Raw genomic sequence first — 23528 nt, forward strand, 5'->3', positions numbered from 1 at the left:
CACTATTAGTATCGGGACTTACACCCACCCCTTACTGGTGATAATGGAATTGTTTTCCCTGACAATATGAATATTTTTTCATATTATAAATAATTATCATAGTTATATATTTAGATAGACATAAGATATATTTCTCACTACAAATACATTAAATAGAGACAATAATGCACTGAAGACAATATCTTTGCTCTGGCTCTTTATTGATGTTAAAGATTAACTACCAGATATAACCACAGTTAGCTGTAACCAGTAGATGTTGGCCATGGATCACTGTTTTTATGTACTTACCTATTAGAGAAGGTGAGAAAAGGTGAAAAATACACACTGACAGATTTCTGCAGACTTCAAAAAAGAAAGGTCGCTCCTTTTCGATTAGAAGATTACAGAAACCTCTCAGTGCATATTTCCCCCTGCTCTAATAGGTGAGTGCATAAAGATAAGAATCCATGGTTAGTGGTCAGCTACTGGGTGAGCCTCCGTAACGGCGGCGGAGTTACACAGGGGCCTACAACAGCTCTATGACCTTCGTTAGCGTGTCTTTAAGCATTTCAACCTTGATCTTTAATAAGGTGTTTTCTGCTGCTAACAAGTTGTTCTCCTCGACTAACTGTTTGTTAATGAGATCGAGGACTTTTATCTGGCGATCCTTGTTCTTCTCACTGGGAGATAGTTTTTTGGATAAACTGCCATCAGAGTGATCATAACCCACTGGCTTGGTTGGAGGCATTTCTTCCTCAAGCCTGGTATGGCGAGGCAAGTGGGCATCTCTTCTCTGAGCATTCCAGCTCCTGTATCTTCTGCATGGACAGCAGGCAGTTATCGTCTCCCACAGTGTGATCATCCATCTCGGGGCCATAGTGCTGATGTGGAGAAAGATGAAGAGTAGACAGTGTTAGATGCCTTGCAATGCATTTACAATTGTAAGTAACTTCAACTACAGTATTTAAGGATATACATTCATATTTAAGATCAGCTAGAACCTGAAACTGTAAGCTGTATAATGGCCTTTCTGGACAGTCCATTTCACCGGTTACTATTATACTTATGTAAGCTGAGAACATTTTCATTGTTGGAATTTGTAAAATCATCTGCGGTGTCCGACATAAACCTACTTTCTGCCTTCCCTAATATTTTCAGACTTATCAAACCTTCTAAAGAGTATAAAAAGGAGCTGTTGCCCATAGCAACCAATTATCTTCTAGCTATTATTTATCTAGTATACTCCATGCAATGATACAGTAGTTAACATTGGATTGTTGCTATAGGCAACACCTCCCATCATTAGAAGGGAATTGAGATCTCCCCCTAGATTACTAGTAATTAATGGTGGCCATGTATTACTGATGTACTCTATGGCTCAGTGTGTAATAAGGAAACCAGGAGAGCGGTGAGGATTTCTCAGTACATAAATAGCTCCGTAGTTTGGCTTCAGTGGCAGAAGATGAAACCATCATGGAAAACCTCAGTGACCACTATAATAAACTAACATACACATGTATAATACAAAACATTTTAAATAAAACATATGATAGTATTATTTAAATAAGCACCAGCTACAGTATGACATAATTTAATTTACTATGTATTTGTTTCCAGTTTAATGTGTAGTATCTGTATCCTATGTTCTGTCTTATTAAATCATTAAAGCAATCATTTCTATTCCCCTCTGATTCTTGTTGCCCATTTATCAATGATTTTTAGCTGTTTAAAACTCATTCCGTATGATAAATGTTGCTCCAGCCAATCAGCTCCCAATGGTCATTTTTAAACACATGACAGTTGGGAGCTGATTGGCTGGAGCACATATGCAACAGGTTTTGAATAGCTGATAAATGGGCCCCTAAGTCTGCTGCCACATCTAACTAAGCTGCCCTTGTCTTTGTCCAGTTACTAACCTCAGCCAAGTGTGTTTCTCCTGCCAGTTGTTTCTACTCCTGCCGGTGAGCTTTGTGTCTCCAGGTATTGAAGGAGAATGAGAGAGGCAGCAGCCAAGCCGGGATATAGGCAGTTGATACCGTTATGACATCACAGCATGACCTCACAGACCCCACCAGGCCAGCCGGGACTGGTTCTTTCTGGTTTGAGTCCCATTATGACATCACAGCATAACCTCACAGACTCACCTGTCTTTTGTGTGACTGACATAAGGAAAATGTGATATCACACCTTATTTAAAGTTATTACATTCACATTAGAATATGAGTTATTATTTTATGGCAGGGTTTCCCTATTGATTTCCCTATTTGATTATGGGAGACTTTGTATAAACCCAATGTTCACTGTGCTTTCGTTGTTTGTTAATGTTACTGTGTATCCGCAATAGCCTCAATTAAGGATAAAACACTGCTTATGGCACTGACCTCCTTCAGAAGTATTAGGATTCTGTTAATTAAACATCATATTGGCCATAAAGGCCCGTACACACTGGTCGATGTATCGGCCGTTCTCTTGAACGGCCGATACATCGCGGGACCGTCGGCCAGTGTGTACGGGCGATACGTCTGTGAACTCCGTCGTTCACAGACGTATCGCGTCGGCCGCGCAGCACAGCCGACAGCCAATATATCTAACGATATATTGGCCCTTCGCTGTGTGTGTACGGGGCGGTCGTCCGACCGCCCGTACACATGCTGCGGCGGCCGGCGGTGATTGACAGGTGAACTGGGCGGGCGGGCGCGACCGCCCAGTTCATGACGTCAGTCTTTCGACGGATCGGGCTGTGTGTATGCACAGCACACTGCCCGATCCGTACATAGATATATCTGCAGATCAATTGATCTGCAGATATATCTAATAGTGTGTACCCACCTTAAGACTCAACACAACATCTCTCTCCCTTCCCTGTTAGGCTCTGAGTGAAGCTATGGAAGGTGGTGTTACTTCATGCTGGCTGCTCCCCTGCTGTTGCTGCCTGCTGCGGTGCCTCTCTCATAGTGAAGGGCTGGCCCCATTTTTCTGTGCCAGATTCTTAGGGCCTGGTACGGGTGTCCCCTATGACCCCTCCTGTCGCCGGGCCTGCATGCGTCTCTGTGTCTGCTTCTGTTCACAACCATGTGGACACAACCTTGCTTTACTTGGCATAAGCAGTGCCAGATTAAGGTCCATATGGGCCTGGAGCTGAAATTTATGAGGGGCCTATTTCATGCCACCGCAGGGGATGTGAAAACTCTATGGGGGTGTGACTAGTAATGTTGGGGGTGTGGTTGATGTTGTGAGGGTGTGGTCTGCACAGGGGGTGTGACTAGCACCTACCGTGAAAAACCTCAATCTCCCTCACTTCTTCAGTTACTGTATATCAATAGTGTAATGTGAGAATCTACAAACGAACAAAGGAAAACATCTCTTGTTAATGTGACTGTAATATGGTAAATGGTGCTTAGTGATGACATAAATATGAAACCTCTCAACGAAAGAGGCTACATGTCGCTTAGGGATGTCATGAATGTGAAATCTATCTAAATAAAAAAAAATGTTTTACCTTTGTAATAAGTAGTTATACTGAGAAGATATATCAGGAATGGTGGAAAGAGGGGGTGGGGTTGGAGGGAGGGTGTCACACGGACAGGGCAGAACAGGGGGAAGACTGAGGTGACCCAGCATATAGTAGTATGTGTAGTAGTATGTGCACACACACACACACACACACACACACACACACACACACACACACACACACACACACACACACACACACACACACACACACAGATAGATTCAAACCCAAATTGCTCATCTCCAATACATAGCTACAGTATAATGTATCAGGGGTTGCTGACTGGGGAATGGCATAAGACACCACAGAGATGCACCATCTTACGGACATGTTGTAGGAATGTCACTGCAGTTGTAGTGAAATCCCCTACTAGCCATTACTGAAACTTGGATTACGCCCTCTGACACTACCTCTCCTGCTGCTCTCTCTGCTGGAGGCCTCGCATTCACACACACACCCGACCTGGGGGTCGCCATGGGGGGTGGTGTTGGGGTCCTTTTACCTTCTAGTTACTCCTACCAACTCATACCACCAGAACCATCCCTTACATTCTCTACATTTGAGGTCCATACTATATGCCTTTTCCAACCAGTCCATCTTAGAGTAGCTGTCATTTACCGCCCCCCTGGCGCTGCTTCCAAATTCATCAACAACTTTGCTTCCTGGCTTCCTCACTTCCTCTCTTCTGACATTCCCTCCATTATCCTAGGCGATTTTAACATCCCTATTGACATCCCCACACAATCCCCTGCCTCTAAACTCCTTAACCTTACCTCTTCACTTGGTCTCTCCCAGTGGACCTCCTCACCCTCCCATGTGAATGGGAGCTCACTGGATCTGGTCTTCACTCACCGCTGTGATATTTCAGATTTGTCCAATTCCCCATTTCCCCTCTCTGACCACCACCTGCTTTCCTTTAACCTATCTCTCTCGACTTCCCCATCTCTACCTCCTAAGGCTACCATCACTAAGCGTAACATTGAAGCTATTGACACCACATTCCTTTCCTCCTTGTTTGATTCACTTCTCTCTCCTATTCTCTCTCTCTCATGCCCTGAACAAGCCACTTCCCTATACAATGCATCCCTCACTTCTGCTCTTGACTCTGTTGCTCCACCAACCACTATTCACCCTTGCAAATTAACACCTCAACCCTGGCACACCAAATGCACCAGATATCTGCAAAAATGCTCACGTACTGCTGAGCGTCACTGGAGGACATCACGCTCTAAGGCAGACTTCCTCCATTTCAAACTTATGCTCTCATCCTTCAGTGCTGCCCTTTCTCTTGCTAAACAGTCATACTTCAAGAACCTCATCTCTTCCCAGTTTTCCAACCCCCGGCGCCTCTTTGCCACTCTCAACTCACTCATTAGTTCTTTTGGCTTCCAATATCATCTCTATGCTGATGACACCCAAATCTATCTTTCCTCTGCAGACCTCTCCCCTGCTCTCCTCACTCGTATCTCCAACTGTCTCTCTGCTACCTCTTCCTGGATGTCACAGCGCTTTCTTAAACTTAACATGTCTAAGACCGAGCTGATCATCTTCCATCCCTCCCGCATAACCTCACCTCCTACAATCTCATTATCTATTGATGGCACTACTATCTCCTCTAGCCCCCAAGTTCGCTGTCTTGGAGTAATCCTTGACTCCTCCTTCTCCTTCAAACCACACATTCAGCACCTCTCACAAATCTGCCGTTTTCATCTAAAAAATATTTCCAGGATCAGACCCTTTCTGACCCAGGATGCTACTAAGACTCTTATCCACTCACTGGTCATCTCCAGACTGGACTACTGTAATCTCCTCCTGACTGGCATTCCTGACAAACACCTCTCTCCACTCCAATCTATCCTCAATGCTGCTGCCCGGCTCATTTTCCTCACCAAACGCACTACGTCTACCTCTCCTCTCCTACTAGCCCTTCACTGGCTCCCCTTCCCTTTCAGAATCCATTTCAAGCTTCTCACACTCGCTTACAAAGCCCTCACCCACTCCTCTCCCACCTACATCTCTGACCTTATCTCCCTTTACACTCCCACCTGTCCTCTTCGCTCTGGTAATGCACGACGACTCTCCTGCCTACGGATTACTTCCTCCCACTCCTACCTCCAAGATTTTTCGCGTGCTGCACCACTTCTCTGGAATTCCCTACCTCTCCCCCTCAGACTCTCCACCTCTCTACAAAACTTCAAACGGGCTCTCAAGACCCACTTCTTCACCAAACCCAGCCAAATCTCATCCTAAGCCTCTGTTCCACATTCTCTATGTACCCCATCTGTGTCACCCCTGCCTGTCTACCCCTCCCCTTTAGATTGTAAGCTCTCACGAGCAGGGCCCTCTTCCCTCATGTGCTTTTCCTTTGTCTTACTTTAATATTCTTCAACTGTACCACATCCAGCAGTCTTCTGCCACCTGATACTTATTCCAGTGTCATCTGCTGATGTAACTATGTTTATTTACCCTGTACTTATCCCATACTGTCTTCAACTGTAAGTTGCTGTTTTCCTGTTTGATTATTTATGTACTCTGTAATTGGGCGCTGCGGAACCCTCGTGGCGCCATATAAATAAAGAATAATAATAAAATAATAATTAATTGCAAACATTGGAGGCAGTAGTCTGTCAGAGATCTGCACCTAGCATGGGGCAGGTGCAGTTCTTAAAGTTTGTGTTTTAAGATGCACCAAGAGGGTTTGCAATGTCTAAAGAAGCTGTAAGTGGACATGTCACTGCTTGCATATACACACGCACCGCTGTACACCAACGAAGGGCTTGTACCAATAATAGCATACAGAAGCAAAAGATGCACACACAGATGTGCCTGAGTTTGACTCAGAATCAGGCCCAATATTTTGGTTATTATATATGTTTTAATGGGGTTGGTATCAGGATCCCGACGGTTGGGATGCCAGCTGTCAAAATACAGACAGCGGCATCCTGATGTTGAAAATACCGACATGAACTAATTAACTAAGCTAACCCTGATCCCTAACCCCTCCTAACCCTAACCCACCATTCCCGTAGCCTAACCCTAACCGCCCCCCACCGCAGACTAACGCTCCCCGGGCGTGCCTAACCCTTACCCTCCCTCCCCACAGCTTAATTCTGACCTCATTCCGCGCCCCCCCCGCAACCTAAACCTAACATCCCTCCCCCCCGCGGCTTATCTCTGGTGGTCTGTGTAATCATTGTTCGAGATTCCGGCGCCGGTATAGTGATCAATGCCAGGATCCCGGCGCCGGTTTTCTGAGTACTGTCGGGATTCTGGCATCGGTATTTCGACTGCCAGGATCCCGACTACAGGGATCCTGACTGAATCCTGTTTTAATGGTGCTAAACTATCTGTATATTATATTCTGGTGCTATACACATAAAATATTTTTTGGGGGACAGCGGGGCAGGCTTTGGTTTTTATTGAGGGGGGTTGGCAATACACAAAAAAGGACCCAACACACAGTATATATAACACTACAAGCAGCACACTCAGTTTGCTCCCTCCCCCCCCAAACAAACAATATTTACTATACACAAAACTTTTCTATACAGGCAAGCAGGGATTGGCTGTACACAGAGTGCATCTCCAGAGACCATTTTGTTTTATATAAGCGAGTTCTTGATCCTAATTTCTGGGTAAAATACACGCTTATATGAATTATTATTTAAAGCAATATGCACTCCTCCCGCAGTCTCACCAGTAAGGGTGCTACATAATGTCACCGCATCCAAAGGTGATCACATGCAGGCAATTTTCCACTAACAGGGCACTCACCGATACACAAATGATATAACCACTTTTGAATTTTACATCACCTTGAGAAATCTCCAGTTATGGGAAACAGTTGACTTCATATTCATACCACTGAGCTGGTAATCATTCTTTAGACACATTGGCACCCGACAGGAAAATACAAACAAAAACATTGGCACCTACAGGTAAAATAAAACACACTGGACCCCAAAAGGGCGGAAAAAACCCTCAATGGCCTCAGTAGGAAAAACACATTGCCCCCACACTCCCTTGTGGCCTGTGCTGTATCACACTGACACACTCCCTCCCCCCGCGGCCTGCGCTACATCACACTGACACACTCTCCTCCCATGGCCTGCACTTTACCACACTCCCTCCCCCCGCGCTATATCACACTCACACACTCCCTCCCCCCTCACTCTATTACATTCACACTCCCACCCCCACAATACAATCTATTACATTAACACACTCCCCTCCCCCGCGCCCTACGCTTTAGCACACTCTCTCCCCACATGCTCTATCACACACTTCCTTTGCCTGCTCTTTATCACACCCCTCACCTTGTGCTTTATCACAGTCACACACACCCTCCCCCGTGCTCTATCACAGTCACACACTTCCTCCCCCCTGCGCTTTATCACACCCCCTCCCCCGTGCTCTATCACAGTCACACAATCCCTCCCCCTGCACTTTATTACACTCCCTCCCCCATGGTCTATCACAGTAACACCCCCCCTCCCCCACGCTCTATCACAGTCCCACACTCCCTCCCACTGCGCTTTATCACATCCCATCCCTTGCGCTCTATCAGTCACACACTCCCTCCCACTGCGCTTTATCACCCCCCCTCCCCTACGCTCTATCACAGTCACACACTCCGTCCTCCAGCGCTTGATCACACCCCCTCCCCCGTGCTCTATCACAGTCACACACTCCGTCCTCCTGCGCTTTATCACACCCCCTCCCTTGCGCTCTATCACAGTCACACACTTTCTTACCCTTGCACTATACTAACTCCTGACCCCTGCAGCTGCTCACATGCAAGACACACACACATATAGAAGTTCACATGGAAGTCACACACACAGATATATACATACACAAGTCACACACACAGTCACACAATTCCCTGTACCTTACACACTACAGCATAGTGTAGTCTCACTGGGCTGGGCCGTCCCTGCATTCTCTCTCCTGCTTCAACTCTCCCTCTCACAGCAGCAGCAGCCATGAGCAGCAGGCAGCCTTAGTGTCCCATGTAGCCCCGCCCCCTGGACCACGTAGCCCCGCCCCCTGCTGAGTTCCTGCATCACCTGCCCATGTGTTTGAGCTTTGAGCCGTTCCGCCGGCATCTACTACCTATCAATACATCTAACTGCGCGCAGGAGGTACTGTCACTTGTAAGCTGCTGTAGCAGGAAAAAAAATCCTGGCTGCAGCAGCATAACAGGTGCTGTGGGCCTATTGTGATGGGGGGCCTGGAGCTGCAGCTCCACCCGCCCCATTGTTAATCCGGCCCTGGTTCTATTCCCACTCTATGAGTGTCACGGACCCCCACGAGTGGGAATAGCCCTCGGCCCCCTGCCGGCATTCTGGCGGCCGGGATCCCAGCGTCGGTATGCTGACCACCGGCATCCCGACTTAAAATAATATGTAAAAAGAAGCATATAAGGAGATAAAATAGGTCTAAGTGTGTAAGGTGTGAAACACTAATAGAAACACTAAGGACACATCGGCAGACGCTGCTTTGTGCAACCGCAGCAGCCTGTTTACTGTCGTCTGCTAATGCGAATATCCGCCATCTATGCTGGTTATCTGTTTGTCTTCACACAGAAGGACGTGCCGCCGAGTATCTCCATCCACAGTCACTATTAGTATCGGGACTTACACCCACCCCTTACTGGTGATAATGGAATTGTTTTCCCTGACAATATGAATATTTTTTCATATTATAAATAATTATCATAGTTATATATTTAGATAGACATAAGATATATTTCTCACTACAAATACATTAAATAGAGACAATAATGCACTGAAGACAATATCTTTGCTCTGGCTCTTTATTGATGTTAAAGATTAACTACCAGGTATAACCACAGTAAGCTGTAACCAGTAGATGTTGGCCATGGATCACTGTTTTTATGTACTTACCTATTAGAGAAGGTGAGAAAAGGTGGAAAATACACACTGACAGATTTCTGCAGACTTCAAAAAAGAAAGGTCGCCCCTTTTCGATTAGAAGATTACAGAAACCTCTCAGTGCATATTTCCCCCTGCTCTAATAGGTGAGTGCATAAAGATAAGAATCCATGGTTACTGGTCAGCTACTGGGTGAGCCTCCGTAACAGCGGCGGAGTTACACAGGGGCCTACAACAGCTCTATGACCTTCGTTAGCGTGTCTTTAAGCATTTCAACCTTGATCTTTAATAAGGTGTTTTCTGCTGCTAACAAGTTGTTCTCCTCGACTAACTGTTTGTTAATGAGATCGAGGACTTTTATCTGGCGATCCTTGTTCTTCTCACTGGGAGATAGTTTTTTGGATAAACTGCCATCAGAGTGATCATAACCCACTGGCTTGGTTGGAGGCATTTCTTCCTCAAGCCTGGTATGGCGAGGCAAGTGGGCATCTCTTCTCTGTGCATTCCAGCTCCTGTATCTTCTGCATGGACAGCAGGCAGTTATCGTCTCCCACAGTGTGATCATCCATCTCGGGGCCATAGTGCTGATGTGGAGAAAGATGAAGAGTAGACAGTGTTAGATGCCTTGCAATGCATTTACAATTGTAAGTAACATCAACTACAGTATTTAAGGATATACATTCATATTTAAGATCAGCTAGAACCTGAAACTGTAAGCTGTATAATGGCCTTTCTGGACAGTCCATTTCACCGGTTACTATTATACTTATGTAAGCTGAGAACATTTTCATTGTTGGAATTTGTAAAATCATCTGCGGTGTCCGACATAAACCTACTTTCTGCCTTCCCTAATATTTTCAGACTTATCAAACCTTCTAAAGAGTATAAAAAGGAGCTGTTGCCCATAGCAACCAATTATCTTCTAGCTATTATTTATCTAGTATACTCCATGCAATGATACAGTAGTTAACATTGGATTGTTGCTATAGGCAACACCTCCCATCATTAGAAGGGGATTGAGATCTCCCCCTAGATTACTATTAATGGTGGCCATGTATTACTGATGTACTCTATGGCTCAGTGTGTAATAAGGAAACCAGGAGAGCGGTGAGGATTTCTCAGTACATAAATAGCTCCGTAGTTTGGCTTCAGTGGCAGAAGATGAAACCATCATGGAAAACCTCAGTGACCACTATAATAAACTAACATACACATGTATAATACAAAACATTTTAAATAAAACATATGATAGTATTATTTAAATAAGCACCAGCTACAGTATGACATAATTTAATTTACTATGTATTTGTTTCCAGTTTAATGTGTAGTATCTGTATCCTATGTTCTGTCTTATTAAATCATTAAAGCAATCATTTCTATTCCCCTCTGATTCTTGTTGCCCATTTATCAATGATTTTTAGCTGTTTAAAACTCATTCCGTATGATAAATGTTGCTCCAGCCAATCAGCTCCCAACGGTCATTTTTAAACACATGACAGTTGGGAGCTGATTGGCTGGAGCACATATGCAACAGGTTTTGAATAGCTGATAAATGGGCCCCTAAGTCTGCTGCCACATCTAACTAAGCTGCCCTTGTCTTTGTCCAGTTACTAACCTCAGCCAAGTGTGTTTCTCCTGCCAGTTGTTTCTACTCCTGCCGGTGAGCTTTGTGTCTCCAGGTATTGAAGGAGAATGAGAGAGGCAGCAGCCAAGCCGGGATATAGGCAGTTGATACCGTTATGACATCACAGCATGACCTCACAGACCCCACCAGGCCAGCCGGGACTGGTTCTTTCTGGTTTGAGTCCCATTATGACATCACAGCATAACCTCACAGACTCACCTGTCTTTTGTGTGACTGACATAAGGAAAATGTGATATCACACCTTATTTAAAGTTATTACATTCACATTAGAATATGAGTTATTATTTTATGGCAGGGGTTCCCTATTGATTTCCCTATTTGATTATGGGAGACTTTGTATAAACTAGAGATGAGCGCCTGAAATTTTTCGGGTTTTGTGTTTTGGTTTTGGGTTCGGTTCCGCGGCCGTGTTTTGGGTTCGAACGCGTTTTGGCAAAACCTCACCGAATTTTTTTTGTCGGATTCGGGTGTGTTTTGGATTCGGGTGTTTTTTTCAAAAAACACTAAAAAACAGCTTAAATCATAGAATTTGGGGGTCATTTTGATCCCAAAGTATTATTAACCTCAAAAACCATAATTTACACTCATTTTCAGTCTATTCTGAATACCTCACACCTCACAATATTATTTTTAGTCCTAAAATTTGCACCGAGGTCGCTGTGTGAGTAAGATAAGCGACCCTAGTGGCCGACACAAACACCGGGCCCATCTAGGAGTGGCACTGCAGTGTCACGCAGGATGTCCCTTCCAAAAAACCCTCCCCAAACAGCACATGACGCAAAGAAAAAAAGAGGCGCAATGAGGTAGCTGTGTGAGTAAGATTAGCGACCCTAGTGGCCGACACAAACACCGGGCCCATCTAGGAGTGGCACTGCAGTGTCACGCAGGATGGCCCTTCCAAAAAACCCTCCCCAAACAGCACATGACGCAAAGAAAAAAAGAGGCGCAATGAGGTAGCTGTGTGAGTAAGATTAGCGACCCTAGTGGCCGACACAAACACCGGGCCCATCTAGGAGTGGCACTGCAGTGTCACGCAGGATGTCCCTTCCAAAAAACCCTCCCCAAACAGCACATGACGCAAAGAAAAAAAGAGGCGCAATGAGGTAGCTGTGTGAGTAAGATTAGCGACCCTAGTGGCCGACACAAACACCGGGCCCATCTAGGAGTGGCACTGCAGTGTCACGCAGGATGTCCCTTCCAAAAAACCCTCCCCAAACAGCACATGACGCAAAGAAAAAAAGAGGCGCAATGAGGTAGCTGACTGTGTGAGTAAGATTAGCGACCCTAGTGGCCGACACAAACACCGGGCCCATCTAGGAGTGGCACTGCAGTGTCACGCAGGATGTCCCTTCCAAAAAACCCTCCCCAAACAGCACATGACGCAAAGAAAAAAAGAGGCGCAATGAGGTAGCTGACTGTGTGAGTAAGATTAGCGACCCTAGTGGCCGACACAAACACCGGGCCCATCTAGGAGTGGCACTGCAGTGTCACGCAGGATGTCCCTTCCAAAAAACCCTCCCCAATCAGCACATGATGCAAAGAAAAAGAAAAGAAAAAAGAGGTGCAAGATGGAATTGTCCTTGGGCCCTCCCACCCACCCTTATGTTGTATAAACAAAACAGGACATGCACACTTTAACCAACCCATCATTTCAGTGACAGGGTCTGCCACACGACTGTGACTGATATGACGGGTTGGTTTGGACCCCCCCCAAAAAAGAAGCAATTAATCTCTCCTTGCACAAACTGGCTCTACAGAGGCAAGATGTCCACCTCATCTTCACCCTCCGATATATCACCGTGTACATCCCCCTCCTCACAGATTATCAATTCGTCCCCACTGGAATCCACCATCTCAGCTCCCTGTGTACTTTGTGGAGGCAATTGCTGCTGGTCAATGTCTCCGCGGAGGAATTGATTATAATTCATTTTAATGAACATCATCTTCTCCACATTTTCTGGATGTAACCTCGTACGCCGATTGCTGACAAGGTGAGCGGCGGCACTAAACACTCTTTCGGAGTACACACTTGTGGGAGGGCAACTTAGGTAGAATAAAGCCAGTTTGTGCAAGGGCCTCCAAATTGCCTCTTTTTCCTGCCAGTATAAGTACGGACTGTGTGACGTGCCTACTTGGATGCGGTCACTCATATAATCCTCCACCATTCTATCAATGTTGAGAGAATCATATGCAGTGACAGTAGACGACATGTCCGTAATCGTTGTCAGGTCCTTCAGTCCGGACCAGATGTCAGCATCAGCAGTCGCTCCAGACTGCCCTGCATCACCGCCAGCGGGTGGGCTCGGAATTCTGAGCCTTTTCCTCGCACCCCCAGTTGCGGGAGAATGTGAAGGAGGAGATGTTGACAGGTCGCGTTCCGCTTGACTTGACAATTTTGTCACCAGCAGGTCTTTCAACCCCAGCAGACCTGTGTCTGCCGGAAAGAGAGATCCAAGGTAGGCTTTAAATCTAGGATCGAGCACGGTGGCCAAAATGTAGTGCTCTGATTTCAACAGATTGACCACCCGTGAATCCTTGTTAAGCGAATTAAGGGCTGCATCCACAAGTCCCACATGCCTAGCGGAATCGCTCCCTTTTAGCTCCTTCTTCAATGCCTCCAGCTTCTTCTGCAAAAGCCTGATGAGGGGAATGACCTGACTCAGGCTGGCAGTGTCTGAACTGACTTCACGTGTGGCAAGTTCAAAGGGCATCAGAACCTTGCACAACGTTGAAATCATTCTCCACTGCACTTGAGACAGGTGCATTCCACCTACTATATCGTGCTCAATTGTATAGGCTTGAATGGCCTTTTGCTGCTCCTCCAACCTCTGAAGCATATAGAGGGTTGAATTCCACCTCGTTACCACTTCTTGCTTCAGATGATGGCAGGGCAGGTTCAGTAGTTTTTGGTGGTGCTCCAGTCTTCTGTACGTGGTGCCTGTACGCCGAAAGTGTCCCGCAACTTTTCTGGCCACCGACAGCATCTCTTGCACGCTCCTGTCGTTTTTAAAAAAATTCTGCACCACCAAATTCAAGGTATGTGCAAAACATGGGACGTGCTGGAATTTGCCCATATTTAATGCACACACAATATTGCTGGCGTTGTCCGATGCCACAAATCCACAGGAGAGTCCAATTGGGGTAAGCCATTCCGCGATGATCTTCCTCAGTTGCCGTAAGAGGTTTTCAGCTGTGTGCGTATTCTGGAAAGCGGTGATACAAAGCGTAGCCTGCCTAGGAAAGAGTTGGCGTTTGCGAGATGCTGCTACTGGTGCCGCCGCTGCTGTTCTTGCGGCGGGAGTCCATACATCTACCCAGTGGGCTGTCACAGTTATATAGTCCTGACCCTGCCCTGCTCCACTTGTCCACATGTCCGTGGTTAAGTGGACATTGGGTACAGCTGCATTTTTTAGGACACTGGTGACTCTTTTTCTGAGGTCTGTGTACATTTTCGGTATCGCCTGCCTAGAGAAATGGAACCTAGATGGTATTTGGTACCGGGGACACAGTACCTCCAACAAGTCTCTAGTTGGCTCTGCAGTAATGATGGATACCGGAACCACGTTTCTCACCACCCAGGATGCCAAGGCCTCAGTTATCCGCTTTGCAGTAGGATGACTGCTGTGATATTTCATCTTCCTCGCAAAGGACTGTTGAACAGTCAATTGCTTACTGGAAGTAGTACAAGTGGGCTTACGACTTCCCCTCTGGGATGACCATCGACTCCCAGCGGCAACAACAGCAGCGCCAGCAGCAGTAGGCGTTACACGCAAGGATGCATCGGAGGAATCCCAGGCAGGAGAGGACTCGTCAGAATTGCCAGTGACATGGCCTGCAGGACTATTGGCATTCCTGGGGAAGGAGGAAATTGACACTGAGGGAGTTGGTGGGGTGGTTTGCGTGAGCTTGGTTACAAGAGGAAGGGATTTACTGGTCAGTGGACTGCTTCCGCTGTCACCCAAAGTTTTTGAACTTGTCACTGACTTATTATGAATGCGCTGCAGGTGACGTATAAGGGAGGATGTTCCGAGGTGGTTAACGTCCTTACCCCTACTTATTACAGCTTGACAAAGGGAACACACGGCTTGACACCTGTTGTCCGCATTTCTGGTGAAATACCTCCACACCGAAGAGCTGATTTTTTTGGTATTTTCACCTGGCATGTCAACGGCCATATTCCTCCCACGGACAACAGGTGTCTCCCCGGGTGCCTGACTTAAACAAACCACCTCACCATCAGAATCCTCCTGGTCAATTTCCTCCCCAGCGCCAGCAACACCCATATCCTCCTCATCCTGGTGTACTTCAACACTGACATCTTCAATCTGACTATCAGGAACTGGACTGCGGGTGCTCCTTCCAGCACTTGCAGGGGGCGTGCAAATGGTGGAAGGCGCATGCTCTTCACGTCCAGTGTTGGGAAGGTCAGGCATCGCAACCGACACAATTGGACTCTCCTTGTGGATTTGGGATTTCAAAGAACGCACAGTTCTTTGCGGTGCTTTTGCCAGCTTGAGTCTTTTCATTTTTCTAGCGAGAGGCTGAGTGCTTCCATCCTCATGTGAAGCTGAACCACTAGCCATGAACATAGGCCAGGGCCTCAGCCGTTCCTTGCCACTCCGTGTGGTAAATGGCATATTGGCAAGTTTACGCTTCTCCTCCGACAATTTTATTTTAGGTTTTGGAGTCCTTTTTTTACTGATATTTGGTGTTTTGGTTTTGACATGCTCTGTACTATGCCATTGGGCATCGGCCTTGGCAGACGACGTTGCTGGCATTTCATCGTCTCGGCCATGACTAGTGGCAGCAGCTTCAGCACGAGGTGGAAGTGGATCTTGATCTTTCCCTAATTTTGGAACCTCAACATTTTTGTTCTCCATATTTTAATAGGCACAACTAAAAGGCACCTCAGGTAAACAATGGAGATGGATGGATTGGATACTAGTATACAATTATGGACGGGCTGCCGAGTGCCGACACAGAGGTAGCCACAGCCGTGAACTACCGCACTGTACTGTGTCTGCTGCTAATATAGACTGGTTGATAAAGAGATAGTATACTCGTAACTAGTATGTATGTATAAAGAAAGAAAAAAAAACCACGGTTAGGTGGTATATACAATTATGGACGGGCTGCCGAGTGCCGACACAGAGGTAGCCACAGCCGTGAACTACCGCACTGTACTGTGTCTGCTGCTAATATATAGACTGGTTGATAAAGAGATAGTATACTCGTAACTAGTATGTATGTATAAAGAAAGAAAAAAAAACCACGGTTAGGTGGTATATACAATTATGGACGGGCTGCCGAGTGCCGACACAGAGGTAGCCACAGCCGTGAACTACCGCACTGTACTGTGTCTGCTGCTAATATATAGACTGGTTGATAAAGAGATAGTATACTCGTAACTAGTATGTATGTATAAAGAAAGAAAAAAAACCCACGGTTAGGTGGTATATACAATTATGGACGGGCTGCCGAGTGCCGACACAGAGGTAGCCACAGCCGTGAACTACCGCACTGTACTGTGTCTGCTGCTAATATATAGACTGGTTGATAAAGAGATAGTATACTCGTAACTAGTATGTATGTATAAAGAAAGAAAAAAAAACCACGGTTAGGTGGTATATACAATTATGGACGGGCTGCCGAGTGCCGACACAGAGGTAGCCACCGCCGTGAACTACCGCACTGTACTGTGTCTGCTGCTAATATATAGACTGGTTGATAAAGAGATAGTATACTCGTAACTAGTATGTATGTATAAAGAAAGAAAAAAAAACCACGGTTAGGTGGTATATACAATTATGGACGGGCTGCCGAGTGCCGACACAGAGGTAGCCACAGCCGTGAACTACCGCACTGTACTGTGTCTGCTGCTAATATAGACTGGTTGATAAAGAGATAGTATACTCGTAACTAGTATGTATGTATAAAGAAAGAAAAAAAAACCACGGTTAGGTGGTATATACAATTATGGACGGGCTGCCGAGTGCCGACACAGAGGTAGCCACAGCCGTGAACTACCGCACTGTACTGTGTCTGCTGCTAATATATAGACTGGTTGATAAAGAGATAGTATACTCGTAACTAGTATGTATGTATAAAGAAAGAAAAAAAAACCACGGTTAGGTGGTATATACAATTATGGACGGGCTGCCGAGTGCCGACACAGAGGTAGCCACAGCCGTGAACTACCGCACTGTACTGTGTCTGCTGCTAATATATAGACTGGTTGATAAAGAGATAGTATACTCGTAACTAGTATGTATGTATAAAGAAAGAAAAAAAAACCACGGTTAGGTGGTATATACAATTATGGACGGGCTGCCGAGTGCCGACACAGAGGTAGCCACAGCCGTGAACTACCGCACTGTACTGTGTCTGCTGCTAATATAGACTGGTTGATAAAGAGATAGTATACTACTAATATTATATACTGGTGGTCAGGTCACTGGTCACTAGTCACACTGGCAGTGGCACTCCTGCAGCAAAAGTGTGCACTGTTTAATTTTAATATAATATTATGTACTCCTGGCTCCTGCTATAACCTATAACTGGCACTGCAGTAGTGCTCCCCAGTCTCCCCCACAATTATAAGCTGTGTGAGCTGAGCAGTCAGACAGATATATAATATATATAGATGATGCAGCACACTGCCTGAGCCTGAGCAGTGCACACAGATATGGTATGTGACTGACTGAGTCACTGTGTGTATCGCTTTTTTCAGGCAGAGAACGGATATATTAAATAAACTGCACTGTGTGTCTGGTGGTCACTCACTATATAATATATTATGTACTCCTGGCTCCTGCTATAACCTATAACTGGCACTGCAGTAGTGCTCCCCAGTCTCCCCCACAATTATAAGCTGTGTGAGCTGAGCAGTCAGACAGATATATATAATATTATATATAGATAATAGATGATGCAGCACACTGGCCTGAGCCTGAGCAGTGCACACAGATATGGTATGTGACTGAGTCACTGTGTGCTGTGTATCGCTTTTTTCAGGCAGAGAACGGATGATAAATAAAACTGGTGGTCACTGGTCACTATCAGCAAAACTCTGCACTGTACACTACTGAGTACTCCTAATGCTCCCCAAACTTAGTAAATCAAGTGTCTCTCTAATCTATTCTAAACGGAGAGGACGCCAGCCACGTCCTCTCCCTATCAATCTCAATGCACGTGTGAAAATGGCGGCGACGCGCGGCTCCTTATATAGAATCCGAGTCTCGCGATAGAATCCGAGCCTCGCGAGAATCCGACAGCGTCATGATGACGTTCGGGCGCGCTCGGGTTAACCGAGCAAGGCGGGAAGATCCGAGTCGCTCGGACCCGTGAAAAAAAACATGAAGTTCTGGCGGGTTCGGATTCAGAGAAACCGAACCCGCTCATCTCTAGTATAAACCCAATGTTCACTGTGCTTTCGTTGTTTGTTAATGTTACTGTGTATCCGCAATAGCCTCAATTAAGGATAAAACACTGCTTATGGCACTGACCTCCTTCAGAAGTATTAGGATTCTGTTAATTAAACATCATATTGGCCATAAAGGCCCGTACACACTGGTCGATGAATCGGCCGTTCTCTTGAACGGCGGATACATCGCGGGACCGTCGGCCAGTGTGTACGGGCGATACGTCTGTGAACTCCGTCGTTCACAGACGTATCGCGTCGGCCGCGCAGCACAGCCGACAGCCAATATATCTAACGATATATTGGCCCGTCGCTGTGTGTGTACGGGGCGGTCGTCCGACCGCCCGTACACATGCTGAGGCGGCCGGCGGTGATTGACAGGTGAATTGGGCTGGCGCGAGCGCCCGCCCAGTTCATGACGTCAGTCTCCCGACGGATCGGGCTGTGTGTATGCACAGCACACTGCCCGATCCGTACATAGATATATCTGCAGATCAATTGATCTGCAGATATATCTAATAGTGTGTACCCACCTTAAGACTCAACACAACATCTCTCTCCCTTCCCTGTTAGGCTCTGAGTGAAGCTATGGAAGGTGGTGTTACTTCATGCTGGCTGCTCCCCTGCTGTTGCTGCCTGCTGCGGTGCCTCTCTCATAGTGAAGGGCTGGCCCCATTTTTCTGTGCCAGATTCTTAGGGCCTGGTACGGGTGTCCCCTATGACCCCTCCTGTCGCCGGGCCTGCATGCGTCTCTGTGTCTGCTTCTGTTCACAACCATGTGGACACAACCTTGCTTTACTTGGCATAAGCAGTGCCAGATTAAGGTCCATATGGGCCTGGAGCTGAAATTTATGAGGGGCCTATTTCATGCCACCGCAGGGGATGTGAAAACTCTATGGGGGTGTGACTAGTAATGTTGGGGGTGTGGTTGATGTTGTGAGGGTGTGGTCTGCACAGGGGGTGTGACTAGCACCTACCGTGAAAAACCTCAATCTCCCTCACTTCTTCAGTTACTGTATATCAATAGTGTAATGTGAGAATCTACAAACGAACAAAGGAAAACATCTCTTGTTAATGTGACTGTAATATGGTAAATGGTGCTTAGTGATGACATAAATATGAAACCTCTCAACGAAAGAGGCTACATGTCGCTTAGGGATGTCATGAATGTGAAATCTATCTAAATAAAAAAAAAATGTTTTACCTTTGTAATAAGTAGTTATACTGAGAAGATATATCAGGAATGGTGGAAAGAGGGGGTGGGGTTGGAGGGAGGGTGTCACACGGACAGGGCAGAACAGGGGGAAGACTGAGGTGACCCAGCATATAGTAGTATGTGTAGTAGTATGTGTACACACACACACACACACACACACACACACACACAGATAGATTCAAACCCAAATGGCTCATCTCCAATACATAGCTACAGTATAATGTATCAGGGGTTGCTGACTGGGGAATGGCATAAGACACCACAGAGATGCACCATCTTACGGACATGTTGTAGGAATGTCACTGCAGTTGTAGTGAAATCCCCTACTAGCCATTACTGAAACTTGGATTACGCCCTCTGACACTACCTCTCCTGCTGCTCTCTCTGCTGGAGGCCTCGCATTCACACACACACGACCTGGGGGTCGCCATGGGGGGTGGTGTTGGGGTCCTTTTACCTTCTAGTTACTCCTACCAACTCATACCACCAGAACCATCCCTTACATTCTCTACATTTGAGGTCCATACTATACGCCTTTTCCAACCAGTCCATCTTAGAGTAGCTGTCATTTACCGCCCCCCTGGCGCTGCTTCCAAATTCATCAACAACTTTGCTTCCTGGCTTCCTCACTTCCTCTCTTCTGACATTCCCTCCTAGGCGATTTTAACATCCCTATTGACATCCCCACACAATCCCCTGCCTCTAAACTCCTTAACCTTACCTCTTCACTTGGTCTCTCCCAGTGGACCTCCTCACCCTCCCATGTGAATGGGAGCTCACTGGATCTGGTCTTCACTCACCGCTGTGATATTTCAGATTTGTCCAATTCCCCATTTCCCCTCTCTGACCACCACCTGCTTTCCTTTAACCTATCTCTCTCGACTTCCCCATCTCTACCTCCTAAGGCTACCATCACTAAGCGTAACATTGAAGCTATTGACACCACATTCCTTTCCTCCTTGTTTGATTCACTTCTCTCTCCTATTCTCTCTCTCTCATGCCCTGAACAAGCCACTTCCCTATACAATGCATCCCTCACTTCTGCTCTTGACTCTGTTGCTCCACCAACCACTATTCACCCTTGCAAATTAACACCTCAACCCTGGCACACCAAATGCACCAGATATCTGCAAAAATGCTCACGTACTGCTGAGCGTCACTGGAGGACATCACGCTCTAAGGCAGACTTCCTCCATTTCAAACTTATGCTCTCATCCTTCAGTGCTGCCCTTTCTCTTGCTAAACAGTCATACTTCAAGAACCTCATCTCTTCCCAGTTTTCCAACCCCCGGCGCCTCTTTGCCACTCTCAACTCACTCATTAGTTCTTTTGGCTTCCAATATCATCTCTATGCTGATGACACCCAAATCTATCTTTCCTCTGCAGACCTCTCCCCTGCTCTCCTCACTCGTATCTCCAAATGTCTCTCTGCTACCTCTTCCTGGATGTCACAGCGCTTTCTTAAACTTAACATGTCTAAGACCGAGCTGATCATCTTCCATCCTTCCCGCATAACCTCACCTCCTACAATCTCATTATCTATTGATGGCACTACTATCTCCTCTAGCCCCCAAGTTCGCTGTCTTGGAGTAATCCTTGACTCCTCCTTCTCCTTCAAACCACACATTCAGCACCTCTCACAAATCTGCCGTTTTCATCTAAAAAATATTTCCAGGATCAGACCCTTTCTGACCCAGGATGCTACTAAGACTCTTATCCACTCACTGGTCATCTCCAGACTGGACTACTGTAATCTCCTCCTGACTGGCATTCCTGACAAACACCTCTCTCCACTCCAATCTATCCTCAATGCTGCTGCCCGGCTCATTTTCCTCACCAAACGCACTACGTCTACCTCTCCTCTCCTACTAGCCCTTCACTGGCTCCCCTTCCCTTTCAGAATCCATTTCAAGCTTCTCACACTCGCTTACAAAGCCCTCACCCACTCCTCTCCCACCTACATCTCTGACCTTATCTCCCTTTACACTCCCACCTGTCCTCTTCGCTCTGGTAATGCACAACGACTCTCCTGCCTACGGATTACTTCCTCCCACTCCTACCTCCAAGATTTTTCGCTTGCTGCACCACTTCTCTGGAATTCCCTACCTCTCCCCCTCAGACTCTCCACCTCTCTACAAAACTTCAAACGGGCTCTCAAGACCCACTTCTTCACCAAACCCAGCCAAATCTCATCCTAAGCCTCTGTTCCACATTCTCTATGTACCCCATCTGTGTCACCCCTGCCTGTCTACCCCTCCCCTTTAGATTGTAAGCTCTCACGAGCAGGGCCCTCTTCCCTCATGTGCTTTTCCTTTGTCTTACTTTAATATTCTTCAACTGTACCACATCCAGCAGTCTTCTGCCACCTGATACTTATTCCAGTGTCATCTGCTGATGTAACTATGTTTATTTACCCTGTACTTATCCCATACTGTCTTCAACTGTAAGTTGCTGTTTTCCTGTTTGATTATTTATGTACTCTGTAATTGGGCGCTGCGGAACCCTCGTGGCGCCATATAAATAAAGAATAATAATAAAATAATAATTAATTGCAAACATTGGAGGCAGTAGTCTGTCAGAGATCTGCACCTAGCATGGGGCAGGTGCAGTTCTTGAAGTTTGTGTTTTAAGATGCACCAAGAGGGTTTGCAATGTCTAAAGAAGCTGTAAGTGGACATGTCACTGCTTGCATATACACACGCACCGCTGTACACCAACGAAGGGCTTGTACCAATAATAGCATACAGAAGCAAAAGATGCACACACAGATGTGCCTGAGGTTGACTCAGAATCAGGCCCAATATTTTGGTTATTATATATGTTTTAATGGGGTTGGTATCAGGATCCCGACGGTTGGGATGCCAGCTGTCAAAATACAGACAGCGGCATCCTGATGTTGAAAATACCGACATGAACTAATTAACTAAGCTAACCCTGATCCCTAACCCCCCCTAACCCTAACCCACCATTCCCGTAGCCTAACCCTAACCGCCCCCCACCGCAGACTAACGCTCCCCGGGCGTGCCTAACCCTTACCCTCCCTCCCCACAGCTTAACCCTGACCTCATTCCACGCCCCCCCGCAACCTAAACCTAACATCCCTCCCCCCCGCGGCTTATCTCTGGTGGTCTGTGCAATCATTGTTCGAGATTCCGGCGCCGGTATAGTGATCAATGCCAGGATCCCGGCGCCGGTTTTCTGAGTACTGTCGGGATTCTGGCATCGGTATTTCGACTGCCAGGATCCCGACCACAGGGATCCTGACTGAATCCTGTTTTAATGGTGCTAAACTATCTGTATATTATATTCTGGTGCTATACACATAAAATATTTTTTGGGGGACAGCGGGGCAGGCTTTGGTTTTTATTGAGGGGGGTTGGCAATACACAAAAAAGGACCCAACACACAGTATATATAACACTACAAGCAGCACACTCAGTTTGCTCCCTCCCCCCCCAAACAAACAATATTTACTATACACAAAACTTTTCTATACAGGCAAGCAGGGATTGGCTGTACACAGAGTGCATCTCCAGAGACCATTTTGTTTTATATAAGCGAGTTCTTGATCCTAATTTCTGGGTAAAATACACGCTTATATGAATTATTATTTAAAGCAATATGCACTCCTCCCGCAGTCTCACCAGTAAGGGTGCTACATAATGTCACCGCATCCAAAGGTGATCACATGCAGGCAATTTTCCACTAACAGGGCACTCACCGATACACAAACGATATAACCACTTTTGAATTTTACATCACCTTGAGAAATCTCCAGTTATGGGAAACAGTTGACTTCATATTCATACCACTGAGCTGGTAATCATTCTTAAGACACATTGGCACCCGACAGGAAA

At 46.3% G+C, this 23528-nt stretch overlaps 2 long non-coding RNA genes across 2 annotated transcripts; both read right to left on the reverse strand.

The window, feature by feature from the left end:
* Nucleotides 1–183: 183 nt before the first annotated feature.
* On the reverse strand, nt 184–8500 carry LOC134950050 (uncharacterized). Its single transcript, XR_010183198.1, has 2 exons — nt 8385–8500; nt 184–860 (listed from the first exon to the last, which is right to left on the reverse strand). It is a non-coding gene; the product is annotated as an uncharacterized LOC134950050 (long non-coding RNA).
* Nucleotides 8501–9297: 797 nt separating this feature from the next.
* LOC134950161 (uncharacterized) lies at nt 9298–11290 on the reverse strand. The gene is made up of 2 exons (XR_010183206.1): nt 11006–11290; nt 9298–9974 (listed from the first exon to the last, which is right to left on the reverse strand). It is a non-coding gene; the product is annotated as an uncharacterized LOC134950161 (long non-coding RNA).
* Nucleotides 11291–23528: the final 12238 nt, after the last annotated feature.

The sequence above is a fragment of the Pseudophryne corroboree genome, chromosome 1, assembly GCF_028390025.1.
Source record: "Pseudophryne corroboree isolate aPseCor3 chromosome 1, aPseCor3.hap2, whole genome shotgun sequence".
In the NCBI taxonomy this organism is placed as follows: Eukaryota; Metazoa; Chordata; class Amphibia; order Anura; family Myobatrachidae; genus Pseudophryne; species Pseudophryne corroboree.